Source organism: Phalacrocorax carbo, chromosome 10, assembly GCF_963921805.1.
Source record: "Phalacrocorax carbo chromosome 10, bPhaCar2.1, whole genome shotgun sequence".
NCBI lineage: Eukaryota > Metazoa > Chordata > Aves > Suliformes > Phalacrocoracidae > Phalacrocorax > Phalacrocorax carbo.
The window spans coordinates 10,440,200-10,461,728 of NC_087522.1; the positions used below are offsets into that span (position 1 = coordinate 10,440,200).

Genomic DNA, 21,529 nt, shown 5'->3' on the forward strand with positions numbered 1-21,529 from the left:
AATTAACATATTCTTATTCATATCCTCCCAACAACAGCCACAGCTGGAAGCCAGTGATACCACTTGTCACGGATGAACCAGCCTACCACGGCCACCTTAACCATGAAGCCAGCTCAAGGTCATACGGATGCTCCTTAAAAACTTTTATACAGTGCCATTAAAAATTGTGGCCAAACACATTTTGGATTGTGTAGCTCACAAAATTATACCAATTGCCTGCCTACGTATCAGTAGATACCAGGGATAAGCAATTTTATTAATAACTTAAGCCAACCTACAAGAGTGCTTAGGAGGAGAGGACTTTGGCATATTCGCAGGGTGTATGTAAATATTTCTGCCTGACCTACCCTTTTACGTAAGAGATGTAACACCGCACTGTGCACGTAGCTTAATTTATTCCCTCTATGCAAACCATGGCCAGTTGTGATTTGAGTAAAATGAGAAAACCTTATTGCAATAACTGTATTATTTCAGGCATTAAAGTCATACTTCCACTTTCAGACTTATTCTCCTTATTTAAAAAAAGAGGGGGGATGGTTAAGACAATAGTGTTTAGGTGATCAAGTTAAAACATAAGAAATTGAGTTGTTCCAGCTCACACTCCTGTGGGAAAGCTCAAGCAATGAGCTAGGGCTGCCTCACCCACCCCACTGATCGCAGCCAGTCTGGGACACAAGGCGTGGCAACCCAGAAAATGAAAGATGAATCGGTTTTGGTTGAAATAAATGATGCATGCACACACACACAAAATCAGTTGTTGGCAGTGTTCCCTCTAACACTTGGTCCCACCCTTGCATCACAATTTTAACAGCCAGCCAGCAGCTCTCACACATTTTTCATTCCCTTGGTGAATAACTGGGAATTTTTCAAAACTGCTGAGTCTTCCTACAATGGCCAAAGGCAATACTAACTGTGGATGATGTGGAGAGATGCATGTCTTCTTTGATTAAAAGCAAGCATCAATCCTGACAAACGAGAGCAGATTCAGGTAGTCAACAGGCCTTGATTTCTTTTTCTAGATCTGCCACCAATCCTTTGCAAGGCCTCAGGCGTACATTTCTGCAGCAGTTTCCTCATCAGACGTGGCAACATACTCATGCACATTTACAAGGCATTGCACTTGCACTGAGGTCAAAGAAAAGCAGGAGTCTTAATTTTGCCACAGTGTTTACTGCAAGCTTTGAATGCAATGAAGCAAACTTACTGCTCTGGCAATCTCTGAAGTAGTTGCTGCTGCTACTGCTGGTATTACACACTCTCTTGAAAGGAAAGGAAAGAAAAATAAAAGAAAAAAAAGGCAATAAAATCACAATCTAACATTTTACCAGATTTCCAGTAGTATTATGAAGTGGATTACTCTAACCTAATCCAATCTAAAACAATTTGATGGCAAAAATTTGAGCTATTTCAATCTCATACTGCAGCCTAACCTCAACAAAATATTACGGGACAAAGAAGAGGTACCTCCTTCACCTGAGGGCTCTCTTCCTTTCAAAGTTTAAAGGCTTACCACAAAAACAGGTGTGACAGCATTTCAAAAAAGGTTGCAACCCCGTTTTTCTTCTCAAGTTGCAATCTGTAGTCTGAAACAGAGCAACTGAAATGATGGAAGTTACTTTTGTGATAATCTCTGCATTTATCTTCTTTTTCAAAATCACGTAATACGGCTTTACCCTAAAGGGATGACACCTGAAACAAATATAAACATAACTTCACATTGGCCTATTACATCATAGCTGTAGGGGGATAAAAGTTAGTAATAAAAAATTAACTTAATTCCTGCCTATAGTTGGGCAGAAATTTCACTGTATTAAATCAAAGTTGGTTTTTGGCCGGCCCATGCTCTCTACCTTAGTAAGCTGCATCCTATTAGAACAGCATTGTGGAAATGAACCAAGTTACACCACTACTACCTGCCAGATGTCTACCAGCCCCCAGGTTTCTGTAATTTATATACACTCCAGAGGTGACTATGTGTGTCTCAAACACCTGTTTGAAAAAACACAAACATGATTGCAGCTTCTGATGGTATTTCTTATGGTATGCCCATGGAGCACTTCAGAACAGCCACAGAGCAGCTGGCCAATGTTCATACCTCCGCTTTTTTTTTTCCTTCTTCATTAAGGTTGGAAGACCTCTAGGATCATCATGTTGAACTGTCAACCCAACACCACCAGACCTCCTAAACCATGCCCTGAAGTGCCATGTCTACGCGTTTTTTGAACACCTCCAGGGATGGTGACTCTACCACCTCTCTGGGCAGCTTGTTCCAATGCCTGACCACTCTTTCAGTGATGAAATTTTTCCTAATATCCAATCTAAACCTCCCCTGATGCAGGTTGAAGCCATTTCCTTTTATCCTATCACTAGTGACTTAGGAGAAGAGACCAACACCCACCTCACCACAACCTCCTTTCAGGTAGTTGTAGAGAACAATACGGTCTCTCCTCAGCTTCCTCTTCTCCAGACTAAACAAGCCCAGCTCCCTCAGCTCTCCTCATCAGACTTGTTCTCCAGACCCTTCACCAGCTTCGTTGCCCTTCTCTGGACATGCTCCAGGACCTCCATGTCCTCCTTGTAGTGAGGGGCCCAAAACTGAACACCATATTCGAGGTGCGGCCTCACCAGGGCCGAGTACATGGTCATGATCACCTCCCTGCTCCTGCTGGCCACGCTATTCCTGATATAAGCCAGGATGTTGTTGGCCTGCTTGGCCACCTGGGCACACTGCTGGCTCATGTTCAGATGGCTGTCAACCAGCACCCCCAGGTTCTTCTCCACTGGGCAGCTTTCCAGTCACTCTTCCCCAAGCCTGTAGCATTGCACGGGGTTCTTGTGACCAATGTGCAGGACCAGGCACTTGGCCTTGTTGAGCCTCATACAATTGACCTTGGCCCATGGATCCCGTCTGTTCAGATGCTCTGCAGAGCCTTCTTATCCTCAAGAAGATCGAGACTCCCACCCAATTTGGAGTCATCTGCTAACTAAAACTTCCTGCCTTGCCACAGGAAGCACACGACACAGGATGCTACAATACTTACACCTATCCAAACCTAAACCAGTAAATCAGGTGTTGACCCCAGATCCCACGCATGACAGCATTTTCTGAGTAAACCTACAATACAAAAGTTTTGGGGTTTTTTAAGTTTAAATGCTGTTTTTGCAGAATGGAGCAATAAAACTTGTTCAAGATAATGCTGGCAGGTTACTAAAGAGCAAAATGCATGCAAGAAACTAGGGGATCCCAACACGGCATAAGGGAGAAGCAACTAGTGATCCCAGTGTTAGCATTGATGGACATAGTTGAGATTTTCAAAGGCAGCCAACTTCACTCAAAATTAATGGCATCCATATGCCTAAGTGTCATCGACTCTTCAAAATGACAGGTGTTAATAAATATCCAGCTGCGACCTAAATAAAAAGCACCAAATGCCCTCTGCATGGTGCCAGAGATCTTCAGTCTTTACTGAAGTTCCTGAAAACCATGGGTAGTTGGCACCCATAAGAACTGGGTTCCACATATGCACCCCAAAAATTCCAAAGCTCAGCTTGGGAGCAGTCTTCACTTTAAATCTCATTACTTTACTACCTAGCACCACATTTCAACAGAAAATCACCTGGAGGCAACAAACAAGAGAGAGGAAGAAAAAATAATATATTATTTTCTTTTCCTATGTAACGTTCGTTCATCCCTGTCAATAAAAAAAAAGCAGAGATGCTCCTAATTGTGCCTGTGTAACCATTGATCTTTAAAAGAAAGTAGTCACTGAAAATTAAACAGTCATTTCATTTCAGAAGACTCAAAATTCCAAGAAAAAAAACAACCAAACAAAAAACCACACAAAAAAAAAAAAATCAAACCACACAACCCTGTTCTGTCAACCAAGGACACATCATTGTAACAAGTGGATTTTATAATGCCATAGGCCTCATCATCAGCAAATGCAAATTATTTTCAGCACCAGAAAAACTATGCAAATCATCTAACCATTATTTATGCAAAGCTGCAAGGCTGCTGAATGTATACCAAGGATGATCTGCTGAGCTGGCTTCAGCCACTACAGGAATTTAAAACAGACATCAACCATCCACAAAACTCAACATGCACAGCAACCCTGCTCATGTTTACAGGAGTAGGAGACAGATTTATACAGCACTGTGACTGTATACAACACTGGCCTCATTGCAACCCACATCTGTACAACAATAAAAAGTGTTCTTAAAATTATGTAGCCTAGTACAATGACATGTGTTAAATACAGCCACAAGTAAGCTGGGAGCAGAAATCCATGAATAACTGTATTGATTGCAGTAAAGAAAACCTGAACGTATTTGGAGTGGAGACAATTCCTGATGAAACTCTTTCCATTTGGTAAAAACACAGACATCGTCTTACACCTTTCCACGCAGTGAAACAATAAAACAAACCCCCAGACACTACCATAAGAGTCGATGGATCTTCCAGCACAAACCAAGTCTGATGCTTTGAAGTTAAATTTAATTCTTAATATGAAACAGAAGTCGAAAAATTTCAATTTCATTCTGTGAAAATTCTAGATAGAATTTCTTAAATGTTTTCTATGCTTTTCACATTAAGTACATCCAAAACATCTACTCTGTCAATCTAATGCATACATTATTCACATATGTATATTACTATATATTCAGACTATATTGTAACTAATGGGATAGAATGAAAGATGACAACAATGCTAGGAGGGTGGCAATGCAGTAGTGCTTCTTCTGGTCTCCAGTTATTTAAAATCTTACAGTGAGTTTTCACACATGGCAGGTGTGCTATTCTCAGAGAAACAGCATTTTCCAATGCCAACTGCTCTGTTTAAACTAACTAAACAAATAGTCAGATCTTCTAAAGCGACTATCTAGTCTATCTGTGAAGTTCCTTACAGAAGATGCTGGCTCAGACAGCATCTGAGAGTTGGGGGTACCCTTGGCTGCAGTGACCATGAGAGGGCTGAGTTTAGGATACTGCAAGGTAGAAGCAGGGTTATGAGTCCGGTTACAACCTTGGACTTCAAGAGGGCCAACTTTGGCCTCTTCAAAGACCTGCTAGGAGGAATCCCATAGGCTAGGGCTCTGGAAGGCAGGGGAGCCCGAGAAAGCTGGACAGCTTTCAAGGACCACTTCCTCTGAGCTCAAGAAGTGTATCCCCAGGAGGAAGAAGTCAGGAAGAGGAGCCAGGAGACCTGCACAGAAGAGCAAAGAGCTTCTAGAGAAACTCAAATGGAAGAAGGAGGTTCACAGTATGTGGAGAAAGGGACTGAAAAGGCCACTTGGGAGGAATATAGGAATGTTGTCAGGGTATGTAGAGATGTGATGAGGAAGGCCAAGGCCCACTTGGAATTAAATCCGGCACTGCATGTCAAAGATAACAAGAAGGGCTTCTTTAAATACATCAGCAGTAAAAACAAATACATCAGCATCGTGGAGGACAGGAGAGGTGCCCGAGGACTGGAGGGTAGCCAATGTCACTCCAATCTTCAAAAAGGGCAAGAAGGAGGACCTGGAAAACTATAGGCCAGTCAGCCTCACCTCTGTCCCTGGAAACTGATGGAGCAGTTCATCCTGGAGGTCATCTCCAGGCATGTAGAGGACAAGAAGGTTATCAGAAACAGTCAGCATGGATTCACCAGTGGAAGGACATGCTTGACCAACCTGATAGCTTTCTATGATGGCGTGACTGGCTGAATCGATGAAGGGAGAGCAGTGGATGTTGTCTGTCTTGACTTCAGTCAGGCATTTGACATTGTCTCCCTTAGCCTCCTCACAGGCAAGCTAAGGAAGCCTGGGTTGGACGAGTGGACAGTGAGGTGGATAGAGAACTGGCTCAACAACAGAACTCAGAGGGTCATGATCAATGGAGCAGAGTCTGGATGGAGGCCTGTCACTAGTGGTGTTCCCCAGGGGTCTGTGCTGGGTCCAGTCCTGTTCAGCATATTCATCAATGACCTGGACGATGGGATAGAGTGTAACCTCAGCAAGCTCGCTGATGATACCAAGCTGGGAGGAGTGGCTGATACACCAGAAGGCTGTGCTGCCATCCAGCGACACCTGGACAGGCTGGAGAGCTGGGCTGAGGGGGAACCTCATGAAATTCAACAAGAGCAGGTGTAAGGTGCTGCCCCTGGGGAGGAACAACCCCAGGCACCAGCACAGGCTGGGGCTGAACTACTGGAAGGCAGCTCTGTTGAGAAGGACCTGGGAGTGCTGGTGGACAACAAGCTGACCATGAGCCAGCAATGTGCCCTTGTGGCCAAGAAGGCCAACGGTATCCTGGGGTGTGTTAAAAGCAGTGTGGCCAGCAGGTCGAGAGAGGTTATCCTCCCCCTCTACTCTGCCCTAGTGAGACCACATTTGGAGTACTGTGTCCAGTTTTGGGCCCCCCAGTTTAAGAAGGACAGGGAACTGCTTGAGCAAGTCCAGTAGAGAGCTATGAAGATGATCAGGGGACTGGAGCATCTCCCTTATGAGGAAAGGCTGAGAGACCTGGGTTTGCTCAGCCTGGAGAAGAGAAGACTGGGGGGATTTCATCAATACCTATAAATATCTAAAAGGGTGAGTGTCGGGATGATGGGACTAGGCTCTTTTCATTAATGCCCTATGACAGGACAAGGGGCAATGGGCACAAGCTGGAACACAGGATGTTCCACCTGGATGTGGGAAAAAACTTCTATCCTGTGCGGGTGCCAGAGCAGTGGCACAGGTTGTGGAATGTCCTGGAGACATTCAAACCCCGCCTGGACACGTTCCTGTGCCTCCTGCTCAAGCAGCGGGGTTGGACACTATGATCTCCAGAGGTCCCTTCCAACCCCTACCATTCTGTGATTCTGTGACATTGGCTGATTTTATTACCTCTGGAAATACAGGCAGTTACTCTATGCAAGAATTACTGGTTTCAAGTATTCACTGTGTTTGCCAACAGCCCTTAGGAAACTTCCCCATAGAAAATTCTGCCCCTTTGGAAAGCAGAAGCAAGGCTTTTGAGAGTCACCTTTCCAGGGGTCCATGACAGTAACTTGCCTGACACGTTATCCCTTCACACTCCTAACTTTGTGTGCTGCTGCTGGTCCAAGTTTCCCCCAGCAACAGAAGAACAAACCTGCCAGTGCTCAGCAGCTCCACAGCCGTGCTGTTTTGTGGCCACCGTGTAGCACTAAGAGAAAACAGGAACTGGCTCAGCCATGGCCGTGCCTTGGTCGTGGGTTGCTATGAGCACCCAGCAAAACCCAGGCTGAGGCTCCTTGCAGAAACCCTAAACAGGAAGCGTTACAGCGGTGAGAGTACAGCACATGCACTGCTAGGATTTACGGGGGGGGGGGGAAGCAGTTAGAGGATGAGGAACAGTGATAACATCCATGCAGCAATTAGGAAAAGAGAGGAAAGGGTAGAGATATAAGAAAACCACATAAGATAGGAAGTTTAAAAGTGGGAAGCTGAGAAAGATTTTTACAGAAAGCACAGATGCGAGCTCATCTTCTTGAGCATCTACCTGTTTTGCAGGGGCTGGCAGAGCGTAGCAAAGTAGCAAACATTAACGTCATCTCCATTACAAGCACTTCAGCAAAAATAAACCTTCCTCTTCCCAAAAGCTTAAGCTCTGCCCTGAAACATAATCCTCTGCTGCTTGCTCTTCTGCTCTTCTCCTTCCGTTGATCATTTCAAGTGCTAAGAAACATGTAGTCCTAGCTGTTTCCAACATAGTTTTCATTAAAGATACCCCTGCCTCCTTATCCAAAGGATTAGAATTTCAAAATCTACAGCTGAATGAAGCCTCTAAAATTCCCTTTTAAAAAAAAGAGGCCTACAAACACTTAATGAACAACCAATAACCAATATTGCTGCTCTGTCATAAACTTCTTCAGGGATTCCTCTGTATAACATTTACAATCCCTTTGCACAAGACTTTCAGCCATGCATGAATTAGATTTGCAGTGAAAAACGGTATGAGAAAACCATCCTTTTCTCAACAGGCAGGTGAAATGGCAATGTTCCAGCACAGAACAGCTCCCCTGCACCCAATAAAACTCCTGCTTTGTCATTTACTCGCTCACATTTAAGTGTTCATCTTTTTGTTACCCAAGTAGCAGCACGGAAGGCTCCTGTTACACCAACCTCTATAGCATGAAATAGAGATTTTAAGGAGATTAACAATGTTGGAAGTATTTCCAACCAACACAGTAAGGAGCAAGAGTAGGACATCCTAATTTGGGGCTCTGGACCATCACCTAACATACAAGCCTGCTGCAATTGAGAAATCAATACCAACACAATTATGATAGCCCGTAACAACTAATTACTCTAACACAGAAACTGCTACAACATTCAGAGAACTTGTGCAGGAGAGTACAAATAAAACCTGCAGGTGTGCAGGGCGCACAACCTGTTTACCTCAGATTAGACTAGCAAAACTTCTAAGATGCTCCATAAATACAAAGATACAGAGGGAGATACAAGCTAACCACATACTTATCAAAGCCCAGTTAATTTATTTTTTCCATCAGCTATGCCTAGAATATTTTGGCAGAAAAAAGGAAATTTATTTATTTTTTAAAGGTTCATTCTCTCTACTCCCAACAAGCATTGCAGACACTGTTTAATGCCCCTTTTTCCCTGCAGCACGTGCTCTAAGACGCCACCCTGCCTCAGCAGCTGTCCCTACATCACTGCTGCTGATTGATGTCACTTTAAGCTGCCTCCTGACCCCAAGCGAGCGTGGTATTAGGCACTCACTGCTGTAATTCAGAAGTAGCGGCATTTGCAGATGCGCGCCATCCAACAGCGGCTGGCAGTTGTGCTCATTCAGACCCCATTAGCATGGTCTGTCCAAGGCAAGTCCACGCGGGTGGAATACTGATGGGCTCTCCACTGCTCTTCTGTGCCGTTGGGCTTTGCAATGATACAATTTTGACAGTGCTGGGTCTTTACTGAGAAACTGCAAATGAACCAATATTTACTATTGTGATTTTACAAGATGACGGAAGCATCACATCCCAAGTAACGCCTGCAAAAAACTGGCCGAATGCAGATCAAGCCACCATGTCAGGAGTCCCCAGAGGAGGAAGAGCTGCGCACCTCTGTCCACAGAAACCCATCTGACATAACCTTGAAATAAAGCCTACCAGAAGTTTCTCCCTGACAGTGTCCACATCAGGCCTCTTGCTCTCCAGAGAAACAGAACAGCCATTTATGTTCGGAAACACTCTATTCCTTTGCCTCCAGAAGACTTTGAAATCACACACACGTTTAGTTATTCCATGCAGGCATGTGAACCTTTGCACTTGGCTGTTGAAGGAAAGATTTATCCTTGAAGTAAAAATCAATCACATTAACAGAGCGACTTTCCAAACGCCTGCAGGTTCACTGCAAAGACAGCACTAATTCTTTTTTTAACTTTGAATGAGTTAGACAAAGCATCTGCTCGGGGCTTTGTTTGTAGGAATTAAATGTTTATGTGAGATCCCTGAGAATTTTATGTAACAGCATTTACCACAAAAATAATGTTCCCAACCAATTTTTCTTTTAATTAGTATTCAAACACAGCATTTCTCAGGGGTTGGTATTGTAGCAACTGTTTCAAAGCTCTCAAATTTGTTCTCTTCTGAACTAGGAAAATTTGGCAAATAGATCAAACTTGAGAGATATTTAAAACAAAAGGATAAATGGCAATAGGAAGAGTTTGACAAGCTGATAAATAATCAGAAAGCTAAAGAAAGAACATCTTAGCAGAAAATGTTACAAAGAAGTAATTTATTTTGTCATCGAGTAACAGGCTTCTATGAGATAAAAGTCCATTTTTTAAAAGTTTACCATCCCTGCAGTTCAAGGATTGGTTTAACTATCTTAGGCAACAAAATGCTGCACAGTTTCTAACATGACTCTGCACTTCTGACAGCAGCGAACAGCAACATGTACCAGTCAACATCTGTAAATCAATCTGCTGGGAGACAAGAAGTGCTAAACGAATCAAAATTCCTAGTAAATAGCATATTGCAGAATATTTCTATATAGATGGATACAAGTAAGATGACACAGAGCTCTGAAGAGAATCCGACAGAAGAATGCAAAGGTAAAACACACAAAGAACAACTTCAGGGGACAACAATAAAGTTCTAAGAGTCCTGCAGTCAAGTTACAAAAAAAAAAAAAACACAAAAACCCCAAAACAATCAACCCCAGAAGTTTGAATAAAAAGAAAGCAGTTTGATTCTGATAGCTTCATAAAAGGCCTAGGACCAATTACATATGTTAAAGTAGCAAAAGAGTGGTTTGGAAGAGGCATTTTGCTGGAAAATTTAGATGCAGGGAGAAAAAAAAAAAAAAAAAGATTTAAATTTGTGGAAAGCTACAGCTAAGCCTTTCTTTTGTAACACACTTCAGTTTCCTAAAGCTGAACAGATATTTATGCACAAACCTGCCTTCAAATCAGAAACACATACACTCTCCTCTGTTTGTTTGTTTACTTTGCCTTTTTTACAATACAGACCGACCAGTACATGTAATACAAAAGCCCCTGAATGCCCCTGCTGTGAGTGGGGCCTCTCTATGCTGAACATATAGTAAAATAACGTTCCTGCTTCAAAGAAAACTTTCAAGATCCATAGAGACAAAAGACTAAATGCAGAAAGAAAAAGAGGCCAGCAAAGGCCACAAAAAAAGGTCAGCAAGAGTAAAACTTATGAGTCCTGTTTCTCCTGTATCCAGTAGTACCCCTGCAGAGTCAAGAGGTCTCCCAGAGTTGTCTAATCCTTTCTCCCACCCCCAGTAATAAAGTGTAACATCCTCTGAACTCAGGAGGAGACAAAGGACAATAAGAGAAGCTAGTCTTGCACTGTGCAGAACAAAAGTCATCGGTATATAGTCTTCCTCACAAAGCTTAAGTGTAAAGTTCACTTCTCTGCAGGAATCAAGCACAAAGATCACTCTATATTTAATTTAACCAAGGTAAAGTTACTGCAGAGGTATTGGACAACTTCACCAGATGGCCTGAACTGCAACTTGTAATATTAATCTAAAATTATTGCTAGAACTCAGAAATTCAAGGTTTAGTAAATTATCAATGCTTTATTAATCAAAAAATAATTCAGGGTATGAATTTGAAATTATAAAATTAGAGAGTCTTTACATAGTATTAATCTATCCATCTTTGGCTGCTTTATCATGAATAGTGATTGATTCAGTATGTATTCTTACCCTAAGACACAACATTTTAAATGTGGTTCAAAACTATATAGAAAGACACTACCAACCGCAAGCTGGCAGCAAGAGCTATTAAAACAGTGAATAAGTAATGTACACAGTGATACTTTCTGAAAAGCTGCCAGATGACAAAGATAAACTAACAAGGTCAGCACCTCACTTGCTATGTCATCTTCTATTTCTCCAAGTTTACTACAGAATTTAATTTGGTGCATAAAATAACATGCTTGCCTAACTGCAAGCACATTTTACTTTTGAAGACAAGGCTCTGAGGCCCTTGTATGTTACATTTTGCTATCCTATCAGCCCTTTCAATTTTTTTCAAGCTAGAAAGATGCCAACAGGCAGCTTGAAATACAGGCACATAAAAACCAAACAAATAAAAGTTACTTTGTGCATCAGTTCCTGTGTGGTTTTAACTGGCATCACATCCCTACATCCGAGGTGGTACTTCTGATTAGTCATCATCTCAGCTGAGGTTATCAAGTTCTGCCATATACCACCTACCCTCAACTGTAACGTATTCCAAGCACTCCTTACAAAAAGGATACTCAACCTCTTCTTCATGATGACATGCTCTTCTGGTACTGAGAAACAACTCATAAGTACAGAGAAAACACTTATTGAGATCTCTTAGAAGTGGAGGAAAAAAGCAAGCCAAGAAAGCAGGATCTGTTTTTTCTTTGACAAAGGGGTTTTTATTACAGCTTTTAAAAAATAAGTTATCATCTTGGTGATGCACAGAATTGCTGGGCTGTGTTAGAAGAGTCACTCTTTAGGAATAAAGGAACAACTCCACTTAGACACCTTCGAAGCAGAGGTTACAGGTAGCCCAACAAGAAGGAATAAGACTGTTTTTCTGTTTGGCCTTCTGAGGTTTTGCTGTGCAAGAACACAAAGCATAAACTGAAAGTCAAACCTATTTTACTCTCCTCCTGAGCTTCTACAACACTAGATTTTAACCTGTATTTTAAGCAGAGACATAGCAATCCTTCGCATCCAACAACTGGATCAGGAGGGCAGCATGCTGGCAACCCACTGGTTCTGGATGTGGGGTGGGGAACATGGCTGGCAGGGGTCAGGGACTCAAGGTCCAAGACCCAGAGAGAGAGAGGGGAAGGAGGAAGAACCTCCCCTTGAGTCCCTACAGATAAATAAAATCCAGAATATCCACAGGTCTTTCAGGAGCATAGATGAATAAAACTACCAGACTCACTGCAACAGAGAGACTACATCCTTTCTGCCCTGGATTTCCCCCCAACCTCCCTGCTTGCCCCCAGTAACCCTCCTTCTCCCATACTTCTGCTGCCTACTTTGGCTCCCAGCAGCAGGAAGCTGCTGCTTCAGCCTAAGGCATTTGCTGGATGCACAGCTGCCCAGGTAGGGGGCAAGCCACCCCGCAGCAGTGGGTATCTATTTTTTATGGTAAGACATTTAGAAGTACAGTGTTTCTCTGGAGCAGGCTCACACACATGAGGAGAGACTAGTTGTTACAAGGACCAAGGACCCTCTCTCAGTAGCGCTACCAAACTTATTCTAGGTTTTTGGACCCCAGAGAAAACCCTCAACATACATTTTGCAACAATAAAAATTAAAAATTTATTTTAAATATTTATTTATAATCTTTCAGGCAACACCTAATCCTGGCAGGATGCTGCTCCTCGCTTCCTAACAACTTACTTCCTCTAGCAGTGTCCTGTCAACACCTCCAGGATGGAATTGCTCATTGCTACATCACAGACTCATAATTCTTCACCTCTTTATCCTTTATTTTGCTGATAACTTCTGGCTGATTAGCAAGACTTAATTTTCCTTTGCCGAAACTGAACTGTTTATGCTCCAAACTCCTGATGACACGTAAACACTGGGGGGGAAAAAATACAGAAACTGGCAAGAGATGGGTAGGATCCTACTGACCTCAATAACCAAGGAGACTGCAAATAAGGAACAAGATACCACATTTCCATGCTGTTAAAAAGATCATCAGATTATCAGCATTTGTTTTAGATAAAGACAGGCTACTTCCCAAATCTTTATTTTATTGTGCTTTCTGTTCCAGCTATACAGAATCTGTTTCAAGAATGTACTTTGTCATGTTCCAAACACAAAACAAAACTTAGCTGGCAGTTTTTGTTACAATCACCAAGAAAAGTTACAACAAGGAAAAAAAAAAAGTAACAGGTAGACACTACTTCTTACCTGAAACAGTAGGAAAATTTAAGTATGTTCCTTTAAAAAAAAACTGAAGGCTTTGCACAGCTTTAACCCAAAATCAAATGTGACAAAAGCTTTTGGATGTGCTGCAAAAGGCTAATAGTAACCATTTTGTTAAGAATCAAAAAGCTAGTCTGTCACAGCAGCACAACTCTGCACACAACCTATACTCTCCAAATACCTGAGCCATGTATGAATACAAATTTCACCATGTTATCAGCTGAAGTTCTTTCTCCTCAAGATTCACTCTTCACAGAGGTAGTGTCCTTGTCTTCCTCTATGCAACAAAACACAATATTCACCAGGAGTCTAAAGCTGCTTCATGCAGCATGAAAGTCCTGCACCAAAACAGTAACTGGGAAGGGCTGACACCCTACCGCCTTTCGGGGAGAGCATTAACCCTTTTATCTCCTCCCCAGGCTTTTGAGCAGGCCATGGGCAATGTGCACATATAAACACATATCTATGTACATATGCATATTCAAGTAAGGCTGGCTGGTTAGTCGATAAATGGGGCATAGCTAAAAACATTTATTCTAGATGTATTTGCTCATGCCATATTTGGGACAAGTGCGTTTCATAAGCAGGGAGAAAAATCCATAAATGCTTTGCATTGTCAAAAGAACCCCAAACATTAGCTCAGGACATCCATGCATCTGCCATCATATAAATGTCACATGATGACACACTGCTTTAGATAAGGGTAGGATTTGTAACACCTCTCTGGCAATGTGAATCAAAACTGAACTTCATTTTGAGTAAGAAATATTAAAGGAAACATTGATCTGATAGAAAACAAATGTCAAACTGGCAAAATGCTCCAGGTGACTCCGCAGTCAGTCACTACCAATTACCACTAAATATTTCAGGCTTACAGCTGTGCCAGGAGTTTATAACTCAAAGGACAAAACCTGAAGCAAACAAGCCTTAAGGTGAAATCTTAACTTTTCCAAAGTAACTGGGAATTTTTCCTGTGGCTTCAGAGGAGTTGAGAATTCACACTTGATGCTACATATTAAAGGATGGTGGAAAATCCCATTTTCTTTTAACTCTAAGTGATCTTGAAATGGTAGAAATTAGAAACATCAAGTAGCATGGTGTCCTTGAGCCTAACAAACATACATTAGCACCAGGTAAAGCTCCTGCACAGTGATGTGGATGAATCACACACAGCTGTGTGCAAAGACAGTATTTCACTTAAAGCCCGGACCCCACCACCTCTGTCTCCCCTGACCTTCCAACACACCACATGCACAGACACATCCTGCTAAGGCCAGCATGGCAGAGGCCACAGAACCTTACCCTGTGATACCTATACTAACTTCTAGTTACCCTAGAGCCTCTAGTCTTCATTTAAGAGACTTCAACATCAGAAAATTCACCACCTTCCTAAGAAACTGCTTCCACATTTACTTGCTTTTACCATTAATAACATACATGCTATTTCAAATACCGTTTGGATCTTTCCCATTATACCATACTATATTATGCCACCCTTATAGGGCTCAAACCACAATGCTCTTTGAGAAGATGCACACCCACCCAAAGCTGAAATTTATTTTACAACAGTACTTACAAAATATAAGAAATGTGATATACCTTGTTTTCATTGGCTCTTTTAACATCCATGAGTAACTTCTAACCTTTTCCTATTACTAGTATTGAAAAGCAACAGAGAAAGATGCTTCTCATAAAACAGCTGGTATCATAAAGAACATACACAGGTGAAAGAAGCAATTTCCAGGGAAATGGGGGGGGTGGAAGTAAGTGCATGTTTTATCCTGCTTCTTCAGAGAGTTCACTTTGGGCTTTTCACAGCCTCAGAAGCATGCTCACCCGTTCTCAGCTGGCCTTTGAATTAACTAAAAGAATATGAACTCAGTAGCTATTTCCTAAAGCACATTACTTAGGACCCCAAGACCTCAGTGCCAGCCACTTCAATACATTTTCCTCCAGCCACCATGATTATCAAACCTAATTTTTCTAACTGACTGAAAAAGATGTGCCCACCATTATTCACACTTCCATTTCTGCCTATAGTGACTTCAGAGGAGACTTTCCAATGTACTTTCAACTTTAGGATAAAAATTCTCCTTGGAGTGGAAAGTCATGACAAATTCCTTTGCACTGTTTGCTCTGTTTTTACCCCATAGCTTAGTTTGATGAGGACCTCTGAATAAGTTTGGCACAGGAGTTGCACTGACTTTCTGCACAGAAGTGGCATAAAAATGCCATCAGTGCAAAATGCGATGCACATGAGGAGTCATCCATTACCAATCAGTCCAAGTACGGAAAGGCTGCATTACAGATGCAGCTAGCAAAAAACCCTCGTTATCACAACATAAGCCATGAAGTACTAGTTTGTGTTGGTTCTTATCACCTCTGACCCCTCCAAGCTGTCATCCAAAGAGGAAACAATAGTAACACATTACATGGAGATAGAAAATTGACTTTTTTTTTTTTTTTTAAAGATTTAGAGTAAAAAAAAAAACCACAGTTTCTCTCACGGATAACATAACTCATTGCAAATACTAGTTTAAAATTACTCTTGAAAAACATGCTTAAAAATAGCAACTTGTTTGAAAATAATTATTTGTTTTAATTGTATTTTGCTTTATTTATATAAAGACTAAATGGTCAAAAATATTGATATTTTGGAACAAGTCATATGTTCAGGACTTGGGCCAATAGCCCAGAGTAACTAACCCTCGCCCGCTTCCTATGTGGTGGCTTTCCTCCATGGTAAAAGCACCTACCAGCTGAACTTTGCCAGCTTTGGGAGTGGATCAAGCAAACCCACAGACCAGCACCCTACGTGTGGAATCAAAGTGCCCACACGGGGACTTAGTATCATGTAAACTACTACCAAGATAAACTCGCACCTTCACTTATCTTGCCATCACTTTCCCATGCTGAGAAGTCCTTATTTATATTTTTCAATATCTAAGAGTACTGTGGATTCATATCAAACACGAAGCATTTGCCAAGGTCTGTGGCTGCACAAATAAAAGCTACGTGCCAGAAATGTGCTTCCAGAGGCAATATGCTAAGTACCAGCTACAAAGACACTCTACAGAGTATGCAAGAAGGGCACAATGTGAATTTCTACAACCATTTGCTTTTGCTGTTTGATCAAAGTTGGTCTATCTCTGCAAAAAGGGAACAAAACTGTGTTACTCAAATGCTTAGAATCAAAAAATTTTCTTTGTTCAGAAAAGGGAGGGAGGAACAGAAGCAGAAATGCACATCAGTGAGAATGAAAAAAAATGAGAGCAGGAAAATCTGATCTTTAGAAAGAAAAGAGGTGCCAGCAGAGAGGGACCACAGACACACACGAAACCAAGTTTCCATGGCGCGCTGAGGGAGAATTCAAACAGAAAGTTCCTCTCTATGCCAGTGATGAGTTGTCCTGCAGGTGAATCAGACATGTTGTGTGGGATGAGGTGTGGCTGAAATTTAAGCCTCCAGCACTTGTGATACAACTCCGGCAAAGTGCTGGAAAGCCTTGTACAATCGGTTACATATGTGGGCCCTGGGGAGCATCCATGCCACAGTGCAGCAACTGAACACACAGCTGAATGTTTCCATGTGTCACTGCCCTGGGCTATGGGAACAGCAGCAACAGCAATCTCAGCCTGATGTAGGAATAAAGGAGTAAGTTTTCAATAAAAAGGGAGTTAGGATACAAGCAACAACAGAGTTACCAAGAAGAGCCATGAGTTAATAGAATAGTAACAGAAATCAGCAACTCTGAGATAATATCATCCCACACGGGTTGTTTCTAACAACTCATGAGTTATCTTCCTTCCATTAGCATCTGATACCTCTAAAATCCCTGAAATACATAGTCTGAAGTAATTATTAAAACATAAGTCCTTGCATGCATGTGCCAAGAAAGTAGTCTTTCTTTTTTATAATTCTTTTTTTAAACACAATAGCAGCTCCTGTGAAAGTAGTCAGATTTCTCAAGCTTGCCTGGAAGCCTGAACATACATCTGTTTTACTATACAAACCATGACCTCATCTTTAGGTGAGCTGTGAACGCTGTCTAAGATTAGGGCATCTTGGAAGCACCCTCTGCTCCCAGGGCACATCCACCACTGTGGCTCAGGTTCACTGAAGAACTGGGCATTGTTTATAGCTTCCCCTTCCCACCTACACTGTCAAACTCTGTTCTATAAACCTAAAGATCTTAAATCTCACAAAAAATTCCCTAAACAGGGAAGATAATTGGAAAAAGAGTAGGCAGGGAGGCAGCCTGCTCAGTGTAGCAACAAAGGGTTGCCTTTTTACTAAATACAGACTGCAACTTATTCACAGTTATTCCTCTTTCATTGTGTGAAGATTTTCTTACAAAATTGTTAAAATTGGCATAACCAGAGTTTAGCCAAAATTGAAACACCTGTAAAGGGTTTCTGTACAGCACTGATTTTTATGCTGTTTTCACTCGAGTATGCGCCAAATAGCTGCTCCCCAGAACTGTAGGCAAATACCTGTTCACATGGTTCAGGCAGTTTCTCCAGGAACGGGGCACAACCTCAGCAGCACATCACAGTGTGCTCACAACATTTCCATGTGGTAAGAAAACAACTTTTTGGCTAATTTAAACATATCTGGGTAATTCATTAAGTGGTTAATGAACTGCTAACACAAAAAGTATTATTCAGCAAGCCTGTTCAACTTGGCAGGAAGTTTTCTTGAGTAAGACTGAATTGTTTGGTCAACAGATTTCTGCACACAGAAGTTTAAGTTGCAGCTCAATAATGCCTTTAGCAGTGTAGTCTTATGAACTGTATTGCCGGCAAGGAAACATCTGCGTTCATTTTGTACATTCAGCTAGCTTTAGAGCATTAGGGATAATAGAAAAGCTTCTTCTCAAGGACTTAGTGCTCACAACTCAGCAGCTGGAATAGCCAAAGGTTTTTGGGTTTGGCCCGTCCCCCTCTTCATACACACACAGAAGGACTACTTAAGGAGATTGGTAATCCTACAAGAAATATCAAGCTTGCAATACATTAGGTATGTTCAGAAGTTATTCATATTTATCTTGATATGTGCAAACCAGTGGACTTCATAAATATCAGTGTTGAAACCTCAAAAATAAAATGCGCAGGAGTGAACAAGCACAAGCTTTCACTAATGGCAAGTGAATGCTGGGCTGCGGGAAACATTGCCTTCCATTAACTACATCCAGACTGAGCACAGGTTTTAGGCTACAGATGTGTACAGCTTATGGAAAAATTATCCTGATTACAGATGCAGCAGAAAGAAGATAAAATACATTCCCTCCCACCAACTGCTCTGAAGCAGAAACAGCTGCTGCGGGGCAAGCCAGGCACAACCCCAGCCCTTAGCACTAGTAACAAAATCTAACTGGCAAGTGGTTACCATCACTGTCGAGACCTGGACAATCCATCCCACCAAACCAGTCTCTATCAGACAGCTGAAGCAGGAGCATCTCTTCTCTTGTGACAGGAAAGATGCTAGCACAACCCACCTGGGTAGGCTAACGGCTGACAACTGTTTTTTCAACGGTCATTTTTATTTTTGGCTCAAACAAATTCAAGACACTGAAACTGAAACAAAGAGAAGAACTTGCCTGCTTTTGGGAGACCTGCACAGGGTTACAGAGGGCACACGCCTAACACACAGAAGCAGTATAAAACAGCTGCATTTTGCACTGGTATTGGAATAAGAATCTGCACAGCAAAGTACATCTATGCAGTCTCCTTAGCCACAGTAATCCCCAACAAATATTGTGGCAAAAAAAGGACCCTACACTTTCCTTCAAAAATACCTTCCCTTCTGTATTCCCCAGTGAGTCACTTGTCAGGTTAGGAATGCTCTTTAAACCCTCAAACTCCTTTGGCTGACTGGTCTATCTGGGATAGTCTCCTTCCCCACCACCCAAAATGAAAAAAAAGATCAGACAAGGATGTTTGGTAAACATCGCCTCTCAGTGCAGCTTCAGACCATGTGTTTGTAGTCTGCCAGGAAGCAGTACACACAAACAAGGTCCACTATCCAGTGACTTACTCCTTCTGTTTGACTAAGGGGAAGCAGAGACAGCCAACCCCATATTTTCCTCCTCTGCGAGAAGGCCACACAGCAGCATCCTGTAAAGCTGGGAGTTGAATCTATGTCCAGTTGCTGTCGCACAGCCTTAGACACAGGACCTTTCTTCCAAACCCTGAGGTTTTGTTTTATTTTTCATCAGACTCACAGAATCTCATTTAGGTTGGAAAAGACCCTTAAGATCATCGAGTCCAACTGTTAAAAACACTGTTAAACAACCATTAAAGCTGACACACTGTACAAGCTGACCAGAATACACCACAGTCATTCAACATCAATGTTTGCCTGGCAATCAGCCAGTGTTAGGTTAAACTGCAGACTATCACGTACAAGTAATTTGAATATCTCCTTAAGTAGGGATCAATACATTTAAATTAAATTCTAACACAGGTAATCCACTTGAATCCAAAGCAGGCATTTAAAACCCATTTAAAAACCCCACCCATTCCTTGCAAAGCAAAATATTTCAAAGCAACAGTTAGTCTGGAAAACCCTGGCCAAATCACGCAAATGAGCAACTCTTGCTTATACTAATTGGCACTGAGACTCACAAATATTTGACCGCTATGGAATACAGGTATGTATGCATGCCTCTGTTCACACAAGAATCGCAAAACTTAGCCCTGAATACATTTTGCCCTAGTCAACAGAGAGGGGAGGAAACCCAGAAACCACCAAACCACCAACTCTCTACTAAAGAGATGATTCAAACTCCTATAACATCCCTACACCGCTACAAACCTACAGCCCTAACCATAGCAACAGATTTAAACGTTTGAGGATACATTTTGCCGTCTGCAGGCAGTGTAGAACAGGCAAATGCTGAAGGTGTTTATTTTAAGAAAACAGGAAAAAGTCTTTCAAACTGGACAACTACAAGTTAGGAAGAAAACAGCTTACCAATGACAGCAAGCAAGGAAAACAAAAACACACCAATTTATTCAAAGGAGAAACAGCATTCCATAACAGACTTACTATTTACCAAGTGTCTAATAGAGATGTGAAGTACTTTCCTCTCCAATTACACTCATCCACCTCATAAGCAACTGTGCTACCAACACAGTCCCAGCTGTGCTGCTGAAGTCAACACCATAACTCCCAACAACTTCAAACTAGAGCTTGAACCAGCCCCTGTAACCCCTGAGAAAACCTCCAGAAACAGGAGTGAATTGTTCAAGGAGGAGGAGGAAGTTAATACATAAGACTATGTTAAAACTAACAACAAAATACAAACACTTACTAACAAGCAATACAAATAGCACCTTGCTCACTGACTACCAAAGGTTTCAAAGCACTGAAGAGGTTTGCTTAGGTGGCAGACTTCAGATCAAAGCCTGGCTAGGTCTGGTAACTAAAGTGGAAATGCAAGCCAGCATTTGAATCCAGGACAGTGTGAAATTCAAGAGCTTCCTTTCACTCATCCCTTCCAAGTGAGACACTCCACAAACAGAAAGCATCTAGAGTATAATACGTGACCATTGAATGCTCATTACAAAATTACAGTGACACTTCAAAAGCAACAAAATGCTCCGTCAGTTGTTGAGATGTCCACATTGTCCAAATAGTCCTTGAAAAACCATTTGACCTGCAAGACCCTTATTTTCCCCCGCAATCACATTCATTCAGGGCCCTTGATATGAGAACTACTGCAAATTTTCATCAGTGCAACTAGAAAGTGAAAATCCCCTGAAGGACTTAAACTACAGATGGAAATATTCTGTTCATAACATTCTGACAGCATGAGATCATTGTTCATCTGACAGACTGGTGATGGTACTGAAATGGACAAAAACCAAAACGCCTTAAGTAACTGTGTCAAACTTGTCGGAACTCCAGTAAAGCACTTTTTACTTATATATTTGGCAGTATAAAGGCAAACAAACCCTGTAACCTTACTTTCACATAAAATACCTTTGGGTCAAATTCTATTGTGTGGAATATGTGGATAAACCCGTGGATCCCATAGCAATCACAGAACCAAAGTCCCAGGCCACATGAACCTACCCAAAACGCCAAATAAACC

The 21,529-nt window shown here is 41.9% G+C and overlaps 1 protein-coding gene across 4 annotated transcripts in view; it reads right to left on the bottom strand.

The window, feature by feature from the left end:
- The window catches only part of XYLT1 (xylosyltransferase 1), a 207,851-nt gene that overhangs the window by 173,641 nt on the left and 12,681 nt on the right, over positions 1 to 21,529 (bottom strand). The window lies entirely within an intron of this gene.